General features: G+C 36.2%; 1 protein-coding gene across 3 annotated transcripts in view; it reads left to right on the top strand.

Annotated features, from left to right (window-relative positions):
* The first annotated feature begins 2,350 nt into the window (after nt 1–2,350).
* Cdk9 (Cyclin-dependent kinase 9) overlaps nt 2,351–11,029 on the top strand; it is a 57,716-nt gene continuing 49,037 nt past the window's right edge. The window contains exon 1 of one of the 3 annotated variants that reach the window (XM_081744137.1): nt 2,351–2,490. The gene's annotated coding sequence lies outside the window, so the exon portion shown is untranslated. Of the gene's footprint in view, nt 2,884–11,029 lie in introns of all 3 variants that reach the window. The other 2 variants (XM_081744139.1, XM_081744138.1) reach the window with 2 other exon arrangements.

Here is an 11,029-nt window from a genome sequence, read left to right as displayed (position 1 = left end):
AGGGAATGAACCCCATATTCGACCATATAACCATATAATGTAATAAAGCCTGACATATTTACAAATTATTGTCTTTTGACAGTTCCCAAATTTAAGGGGTGGTCCTAGGTCCCCCTCCCAAATTTTCAAATGGGTGCACCAATATACCTATGCCTTATAAAAGGGAGTAAATTCTGTACACTTCCATATAATCATATAAGGTTTTAAGACCTCATCGAAGAGGATAAACTAGCTCAAATCCCTCCGAAGTATGAATTTGGCAATTTTTTTACCTATAAAAAGGAACGAGATGTACCATCAAAACTTACAGAGGTACATTTCCTGGTTATTTGCTATTATAGTAATTTTTTAGTTTTGGCAGTTTCCATTATTAATACGCGTGGTCCTTTTCATAATAGGGGGTGGGCCAAGGTACCACTGCCAAAATCTAGAGAATTTGGTTCCATGCACCCAGGGGCGTATCCAGGACCGACTTCTAAGGGGGGGGCGGTCTGTTCTCATACTTCTACTTTTAAGAGTTCCAAACTTTGGGATGGGTTTTATTTATATCAGTTTTTATATTTATATCAGTTTTTATTTATATCAGTCTATAATTTTACGTCTACGCGATTGTCTACTGTAATCTATACGTAATCTACATTACACCTTTTCCCGTGTAGACTATGTAGACAACCACTATTAAATGTAAGGAACAATTTCGTTGCTCGTTTGTTCATATTTCCTCATTCAGTTGTTTCGCTTCGGTGCAGCGAGCATTTTTGCCGATCCCAAACGTTTCAGCATTCTTGCCAATTTGATGTCGAGAACAGAACCCAAACAACCTCTGCCGGGCTTCTAACCCGTTCCTACTACTACTACTACTACAACTACTACATTAGCTGTGGATCTATATAGTACAAGGGAACGAACTACTACTACAATTGCTGTGGATCTATATAGTACAAGGGCAAACTTATTTTAATGAATGAAGTTTAATGAAAGTTTTAAAAAATGATCGTTAAATCACGTTTTGAATATTATTTTTAATCTTATTTTAACGAAAGATGTGTTATAAAATTTTTTAAAAGTAGTAAAAGAACTGTGCGTAGGCAGGATTTGAACCCACGCAAAAAACATTTTATTTTCTAGCACGTTGCTCTAGCCCACTCGGCTACCAGAGCCGACACCATTTGCTGTTTACTTTGTGCTATATGTAGATCATGTCTTGTGATATCGTATCTGTATCGACCAATCAGATCAGAGGATATCTGAAACGTTTAGGATCCGCAAATATGCGTGCAGCGAAAGATTAGGGAAACGAGTAACATATAAAAAGTAGAGGGAATTATCTAATCTGTATGATTACTCTGCTCTGCACATACCACTTCCTTAGATTTTCTACTTCGAGCACTGCTTTTATAATGAAATTTACAAAACTAATTCTCACCTGTGAGCTTTCAGTCTTGAATATGCTGTATTTGCCAATTTTTTCTTGCATATTTTACAAAATGCATAATATTTTTCATTTTCCTTCATCAAGACGAAACTAGTATTCGAAAGTTACTATTCGTTGGTCTAGGCATTTTATTTTGTACGTAATTGCGCAAGGTAACGACAAAATAAAGCTCCTTTATTGTCCACGATGTTATATTAAATTACGTGTTGTTGACATATTCTACATAGTCTACGTTGTTTACATTGTCTACGCATAGTTGACACGTAAACGTAAACTATCGTTTTTTACGCGTAGACGCACATCTCTGATTTATATATATAAAATAAGAAAGTTTCCTCTTATGGAGGGGGCGATTACCCCGTTCGCCTTCCCTGGATCCGCCTCTGGGTGCATGGGTAGGGTCCCAGAGGCACAACATTGAGATCATCTACAGCAATCACTAATCAGTACCCTGACTCCTTTAGATAGGGTTCGTGCTTTTTTGGTTCCCACTTAGCTTTTTTTTTTTTTTTTTTTTTTTTGTCGTTTGTACTATAATACTTATGGCATATGACCGTACACTTTATTTATAAGCAAGTCATGAAGGAATTGTAATTTTTCAATGAATACTTCTGGTGGTTCCCTTAAGTTTCATGTATGTAAGTAAAGCATTGTCGTGTCGCCCTGCGCAAATTTTTGGGAGGACATTAAGAGAGAAGTTAGTTAAAGAATTATAATTTCTTAAAGAATTATTTCGAGTGGTACGTCTAAGCTTAATCTGTACGTGTAAATATTGATCTTAAGAATCGTATATTTTTAGGTTAAGAATAATATATTTTTAGTATTTTCACTAGATCAACAGTTTTTCAATCGCCAGTCATTCTACATTTTGGTAGTTTGGTAATGTGAATTTTAGCACATTTAGTATTCATTTGATTGTCTGTTGAATAGACTGGCAACGCTTTCGAGCAGAGAACACTGAGCAACACTGTTTTAACATGTTTTGATATGTTACTCAGTGGTGGATTACGAAGCATAGGCAAGAAATAGAGAAGTGTTTGTTTGAGGAGTAGTTAGTAAGTGTATATTGCTGCAGAAGTTCTTGCTATTATTATTTTCTCAAATGAAATTATGCATTGCTCGCACGTTCCAGTAAAGAAGGGTAAAATAAATTATGACATTTGGAATATGGAACAAAAGTTTTAATAGCGGGAGTACAGGCTGACTGTCGTTTCTTCGATTATTATTTGTAATGTATAAAGATTAATATTAAAACTTTTGCGTTCATTGTAAACAATGAAGTTAAGTTAGTTACGTATTACTGAGAACAATTACAATAGAAGGGATTGACCCAACATTGGTGCTGTTTTGGAAATTTACATGACAATAGTTACAGGGGAACAAAGCTCATAAACCAAAGTTGTGAGTGTTGGAGGAGGAAAATAAATAAACAAAATCATCAGTATAAGGTTTGTGTACATAATTGGTAAGAAAGTTTCCGAGTTAATCGTAAGTTCTCTAAATGTTTAATAGAACTTTTCAAAACAAGTTGCTGATTTAAAATCGGTCGACAGTGTGTGATGTTTATTGGGGGTATGTTTAGTACAAGGGGTCCAGAAGCACGTAAAAAACACAAAATTTACAGGAGAAATGAGTGATGCAAGTACTTAGACGTAACATAACATAACCAAATCTAACCTAAACTAACGTAAGCTAACCTAAACTAACCTAAGTTAACCTGAATTAACCTAAACTAACGTAATATTAGTAGAAACAAGCGAAATTCTATCATTTTTTGGAAAATTATGCGGGACTCCTACACTAATATAACATAAGCTAAACTAACCTAACGTAACCTAAACTAGCCTAACCTAACTTAAACTAACCAATCCTACCATAAACTAACCGAATGTAAACAGAAATTACTAAAATTGTAACATTTTTTAAGAGAAAAGAGCTGGACCCCTTCTGCTAAGCATAGGCCGTTTATTGTTTTACTTTACAATTTGAACTTGTTACTTGAAGCGTATGTGAGAAGAGATGTATGCATAATACAAGAAGTTTAACCACCACCTTGTGCAGGTTTGTTTCATATATGCGCAATGGTAATAGGATACATGAAAACCCCTGATCTGCGTTTCTTCTGTGATCTATTACCACTTCTACATGAAATACCATAAATTTTCTACGTAGTGCTATAGTAAGAAGTATCCATGTGCACAAGACATGCGATATGCGTTAAATTCCCCCCCCCCACACACACACATAGTCATAAAGTACAAGGGCACTACACATGCAGATATAAAGTACAGGTACGTTCTTTTTATTTTCGTATCAGTCGATAAGTAAATAAAAGTCACTTTGTTACCCCCTTTGTAAGTTCGTACATACTCAATGAATAATCCCTAAAAGTATGAGCGTCCTGCTCCTTCGGGAACTGATGCAGCTTCATGTATACTATATCCCTTTTCTTTTGTAGGAAGTTGATAAATTGTTTAACTCTTAGGGAACTAACATGAATTAGAATAAAATATTAAAGTTAGCATCCAATCGCACTAATTTTTATTTACGTGTTGAGATATTGTTTTTCTGTCGATCATTTACGCAAAATCATTAGTGATATTTTGTTCAGACAAGTTAAGAAAACGCAGAAAAGTTTTAGAGAGATGCAACATATCTCCGTAGAAATAATATCATAATAACTTCTATTTTTCTATACTCTCTCTCCCTTAGAACATGTAAAATTAAGGGGGAAATATATTCCGTTAAGTCCCGCGAAGTAATGGACAGAAGTAGCAGATGAAAAATTAGAAACTGCCTGCAGAATGCATTGGCATGTTGGCTGAGGAGTTAGGTAAACCTGCGTTACGGTTTGTTTACGGTACTTTTCTATTTTGGAGTGCTGACTTACATTCATACAATATTATTTTCTGTTAACAAATGCTCCCTTACTGACTTTCAGAGTTTGTAAGGTGTTGCATTACTGGGTGCAGATTGACTTTAGGATGGCCGACTATAAAACACGAACTAACTTATGCTTGGTTTCCATTAAAAAGCACGGATCTTATCTAACCAAGTCAGGGCAGGAACGCAGTTGGGGGCCCGAGTTTAAGTAAGGGGTTGCGTTCTTAGGGAGCGGGCGCGTCAGTGAGTGTGAATTTGGGTGAATTCTCGCATAAGCAGGGATACTAGACAGACACTTCATATGTCATAAAAGCATTCCTTGCGTGTGGCACAGCTTTACGACACTTCTATGATCACGTTGTACACTTCCTTCACATAGCAGTTCGCTACTTGTCTTTCTTATGGACTAAATACAGCACTTTTGCAGTAACAATAAGCACGTTTGAAAAATGTTCCCTTTGTTGCAACTTTTACCAAAATAATGTTGATTTTCTTTATCTTAGCATCTCTTGGGTTGGGAAACACGGGTTCACTTCTGCTAGGAGTTCATGTGGTTCGGATCCCACGTTTAAACTGTAGGTCCACGTCTCATTTAGACTCACTGCTGAAAGGGGCGCAGAGCTAAAAAACGAATCAGATCAAGTTTTAACATCTTTCCTATACTTTGGACATCGTATCTTTCGCACAATTTGAGCAAATTTTCCTCGTTGTTGGTATTGAATTGCACACAACACTGTTGTATCACAGCCCACACAGATATTCACCATTTGTTCAGTGTACTGTCTCCACAATAGTGTAACCTTCCGCCATAGTAAAATATATCCGTCTTCACTATCACCGATATTCATAAGTGAACACTTAATTTCTTCACTTTTTTATTCTATCGTACTCTACAGCAACCACACTCATCAATTCTTACCGGTAAATTTTACAAATTTTCAGTTGTCACGATTGGCCTTAACGGAACTTGTTAATGAGTTCCAAACATTTCTTAATGAGTTATAGTTCTTTCACTAATCACGCACTGTATTACGTACCCTTATTTCCTTGGATCCTGAATACCGACTATACGGGCTTATAATATGCCTGTAAACTTATGCACCATTTAAACGATTGAATTGCGAAATTTAATATAGGGACATTTTTATTAACTTGTGCAACGAAGATCTGTTAATTCATTAGGGGAACGTAATGTTTAAGGGTCATATTTCTGTAGGTAGACTAAATTTAAGTTTTATATGAGCATAGAAACAGTGTTGAACAGTTCGTGTTAAACTTTACAATGTCGGCTCCAGCAGGTGTCCTATATAGACACGAAAAATTTATAGTAATTTAATTATGACAAAATGGGTCACTTTCCTAACCTTACCCGATCCTACCCTACTTTACCCTTTTAAAGCGGCCCTACTTATCTATGCGCAGCAGGAGCGTGTATTTTGAATAGACTGACCAGATTCTGAAAAGCAGAAAGTAGGACGCAAATATAATATATGATAGTTTACTGCGTTGGCCTTATTTCATTTAACGTTAACCGTAAGTTAATCATTCATTTCTGTTAAAAAGAAGAGCACTGAACGAAAGTATTTGCAGGAATTCAACGCAACTCCAGATGCTTTAATGAATGACAGAGTGGTTTATTTTTTTGAACGTACAGTGAAACTTAGTGTTCGACTAAGATTTTTTTAAAATCGATTTTTGGAGTAGGGGATTATTTTAAGGAAAAGGAATGAAGGAAAAGTTAGACCGCAATGAGAGAACTTCTTCCTCTTATCTTCACTGCCTTACCAATATCTCAACAAGACCTTCTCAGTAAAAAACAATGTACTGTAGAACAGTATTTTGTTGATTGTTCTCCTTTCCTAATCTTTTAAGGAATGTTATAAAACACAATGGTTCATCATTCAGGAAAAGGATGTCTGTGATTCAAAGTGATGTGAATAAAGAACGAAGCATTAAAATATTGCAAATAAGTTAATTGAGAACATTTTAAAAAAAAACATGGACATTTTTCGATTTTCTGTGCGTTTTCGGAACACGCAGGACAGCTCTTAAAAAAAAAAAGTACTGTACTGCGAAAATCAGTACGTCTGGTCACCCTAATTTTGAAGTTACACAATATGTTGTTTACTACTTTGTAACTGTAGCAAAAGTAGCGTACAGTCACACCCCCGTGCAAGCACTTCACTTTCGCCTGGCTGTGTACAGCATTAGGTGCAATGCTAGCCTCTAGTCATTACCAAGTACAGCTTGGAGACTCTTTTTCTCAGGAGTAATCATAGGCATAGTGTAGATTAGGAGTATCGTTTTCTAATGTTCTTGTACGTCCGTTTCTTGCTCTAAATAAATTTTTAAGGGTTAACTGCCGCAGATGGCGGCCCCGAAATGCAAGACATACGGGAAAATGTACAGCATCAGACAAAATGTCAGCATGAGAGTAAGAAAAAGTTAATGGTCGCCACTGTAGGTTGATTAATAATCGAAAAGAACGAAATTAAAATCTAGATTGTATGAGTTTGCGAATTGGTGCTATATCGGTATGAAATGAACAGGCAGTAGAGCACAATATGACAGTGTTTCAAACCCGCTATGTTAATAACTAAGGTAGGATGTGTATGCATCTGTAATGGAGTGAGATACATAGATGAAGAGCAGAGACTAGTAAGAGGTGATTGCATCGAAGATACATATGGTGATATGGGGCAAAATGTTCGGTGATAAACCCATGTTAGGGAGCATAAATGTTGAAAGTACACGGAAGAAGTTTTGTATTTCATTTATCAATAGGATTCGAGAAAAATGTGCTATGTAAAGGCAGTTTGCATATTGATAATGCAAGTGTCGCAGAGCTTTGCGACACACAATCCATGAGTTTTATGCCATATGAAGTGTTTACCACAATCCTCATGCATATACCCAACATCACGGACGCGCTCTCTCGCTGCCGTGTGGGCTCCTCTGCTGCGTTCTTGCCCTGACTTGGTTAGATATGATTAGTGTTTTTTCGTGGCCGCAAGTTTGTTTGTGTTAATCCACTGCAGTTCTTGTGCCAATCGTCCACACACTGTATTTATGTTCAACCCTCGTGAAGTTAATTTGCATCTATTAATGGTGCTCCTGTAACAAAAACTTTCTAAGGTAGTAAGAGTGCATGTGATGCTGAAAAAAAATCGTTTTTTAAGAATTTAAGATTCACCTATTGAATGCTTCGTATGCGGAATGTAGTATTTTCGTATACGTTTTATAACTTGTAATGTCCTAGCAACATGTCTTTGATGGGGGACTGCACCCCCAAACGGCCCTGATAAAGTGCATACTCAGTCGATTGACTCAATGTAGAGATAGTTCGTAATTACATCCCTACGCAAGGGAAGAAGGTGGAACACTTTAATGGATATTTGTCAGACTATCTATCCAAATACATTACAAGAAAAGATATCATGCACGAATTTTTAGTAGTAGTTTCGAGCCTATATCCTCCATCGCACTGGGAAGGGAAAGATTGATTGTTTTAGTAATCTCTGAATAGTGTGCGGTTTATAACACCTAACAGTTTCGAGGGTACTAATTTTGCTCAGTAATACTGTATGGATGCGTACGGATGTGAGGAAGGACGAAGTGGCGATGAAAATAAGAAATATGTGTGATTAACAGTGAATAGTGAAGACCTGAAACGAAACAGGGGTAATTGTAGATAAGGTATAATAAAGAAAGAAGAGAGAAGTAGTAATATAACGTTAAAAACAGGTTCATATGGGTGTTATCCGAGGCCGCCGTCTGGAATACATCTGAAATATTCTCTTGGCACATGTTCAAGTAATGGTGTACAGAATGATCATATACATGGAAACTGATATGCCATAAAAACCGTAATTGTGCGAAAAACTATTATCTACCTGTGCTTGGTTGTCACTACAAGTAATAATTGCATCTATTCCTGTTCAATTCGGGGCGAAGCTGGTGGGCCTCTTGGAAGCTGACACCTTATGGATGTTAGGTGTGTGCATAGTACTGTAAGCCCTAGTACTTTTATAAAATACAGTCACTATTTATGCTTACTCTTTCATGTTCGCTTTGTGTGAAACCAGAGGAGTGTACCTGTAACTTCACTTTCAGGGTTCTACTGTTTGGAAATTTCACCGATATAAAATCTGTTAATTCATGAAGGAAGAGCAATGTTTAAGGAAGTTATGTATGTTGGGGACCAGCATGTGACATATCGCCTGTTTATTTAAAGAGTAACATAACTCGAAATTCCTGACTTTACAGGAAAAGCATTTGACAGTTTTGAAACTCCTTGAGTCCCGGGTTCAAACCCTGCTCCTGCCAAGTGAACTTTGTGATGGACAAACACCGTGTGCGTGGGTTTACTCGGGGTTCTGCCGTTTCTTCCCGCTTTTTTCATTCCACCATTTCATTCATTGCTCATCATCACAGTCTCCTTTGACCTAGTCGGCATAAACGTGGGACGTAAAACTCAAAAATTTCATTTTTTGAAACGCATTGAAAACTGCTTGGCGCAAGAACGACACAAATGCTCTCTAACGCCCAGTCTTGGAAGCACATCTGTGAAACTTTTAACAGAGATAGGCATCAAGATTAGCTTTCATTTTCTGCCCGTAAGTCAATAAGGGCGGTTTTTGAGTTACGTCACTCTTGAAATAAACAGGCGATAAATCAACGTAGATAGAGCACTTAAAAGTTCGCTTGATCACTAATGTAAACAACGCATTCAACTTTTATGTTTATTAGTGTAACAAAGCAAAAGTTACATTTCCATATTTCATTTATTACATGTTTAAATCAGCATTACAAGAGAAACATTTTATAGAAAGTACAAACCTTGAAATCGTCTAGGAGTAAGAACGTAGATAATGTTGATTTAAATGCATACCATAATGGCGAACGACCTCTCAGCGAGTTCACCTCATAAATAAAAGCTATAGAGTTGCATTTTAATTGGCATTTGAGACAAGATTAAATTGCAGTTAGGAGATGTTCGGCGAGGGAAAAAGAAAAAAAAAGTGACCTATGTAGAGACTGTTTGGCATATATATATATATATATATATATATGCCGTTGTTTCCAAAAAACATGGGCTTTTGTGCCCTAGTAAAAGACCGTGTTGCGACGAAACATGACATTAGTTTCCGGAAATCAGATTATAGATAATTTTGTCTGGCGTTCAGCAAATCCGTACGTGATTCATCGTGCATGCCCCAAATAAATATCATATTAGGATGTATTATAGTATTTAAAGCGAGAAAATTTGATGTATAAAATTTGTATAATGTGGGCCTCTTATTCTTAATCTGCAGTTTTATACGTACTTGCTGAGCTGTATTTTGTGTAATATGTTGATTCAAGAATTTGCATTTAAAAGAATACCAAATTTTGCTAGCCTCTATATATAAATATTTGTACATCTACATCATAACATAACGTAGATGTACATCTGCATCGTTGATATCTGTGCATCTATGACATTTGCATCACTAGTTCGTTTTGCTCCAGAAAAGTGACTCTTTTAACTAAGTAAGCAATGTTTATTTTATTAATTCACTGTCTGGTTTGCATCCTGTTAGCAATGAAAATTTAAAATTAATATATATATATCCGGTTATTACATATGGTGGTGGAAAAAGTTACTGCTTTACTTATTGTTGAAAGCAACGTAGCATTCCATTTTTATTATTTTCGGTTAACAATGCACCAGCAAACAGTAGTTTTTATTGTAGAATCTGGGTGAAATTTACAGAACGTGCTAGCAAATTTTGTGCAAAGATGGGAGCAGTTTTAAAAATGAGATGAAATATTTAAGTTTAACGTCCCACGGTTATGCCGGTTAGGATAAAGGAGACGGTGATAATGAGAAATGAATGAAATGGTGAAATAAAGAAAGTGGGAGGAAACGGGAGAACTCAGAGAAAACCCACGAGCACGGTGTAGGGGAGCAGTTTTAGTTTGTTATACAGTAACTGTTCCATTTTGCTGCTCCAGTTTCTTTCTTTCTTTCTTTACCCGCTTATTGTTGCATTATTTGATGCATAAGGGCATATTCAACTCAAATAAAGAAAAATTATCAAGATTTAAAATGCAAACAGGTGAACGAACGGAGTCGTGTATTCTATAAAATATAATTGGTCATAGCGAGGGACATGCAGTAGGATAGAATCTCATAAAAATAATCACCTTAAATGTGACATAAATTTAACTCACTATATCCACCTGTTGTACTAGGTGACCACTAAGTACGAGTATTTCAGGTACTTTATCTAGTATCGATTATCAAGAACTGTAGAGCCTTAGATCATAGTTAGCATTATGATCTTCACATGCTTAAAGCTTCGATTTCAAGGGAAATCTTCAATAAATAAATAAATAGCCCTCTCTCCCCCCAAAACACAGTAATCTATTAAAACATTACTAGGTTAGTGTTCTTTACATTTAAAAAAGTGAGGATTTCCATTGAAGGTGGAACATTAAGTATGTAAAGGACAATGATGCTGAGTATATTTTGAGCCTGTATAGTTCTTGATAATGGATACTCGATAAAGTACACGAAATAATGTATAACTAGCTGAAATAACCGGCGTAGCACATGAAAAATAGTATTTGTGCAGAATATATTAAAATAAAGAACTGAGTAAAATAAACTAAAGAAGAGCAACGCCTTTGGCAATTGCTCTGTCAGTTCTGGTCTAACTCACATGC

This window comes from Thermobia domestica, chromosome 17 (assembly GCF_964235325.1).
Source record: "Thermobia domestica chromosome 17, izTheDome1.hap1.1, whole genome shotgun sequence".
In the NCBI taxonomy this organism is placed as follows: domain Eukaryota; kingdom Metazoa; phylum Arthropoda; class Insecta; order Zygentoma; family Lepismatidae; genus Thermobia; species Thermobia domestica.
This window is presented reverse-complemented; position numbering and strand designations above follow the sequence as displayed.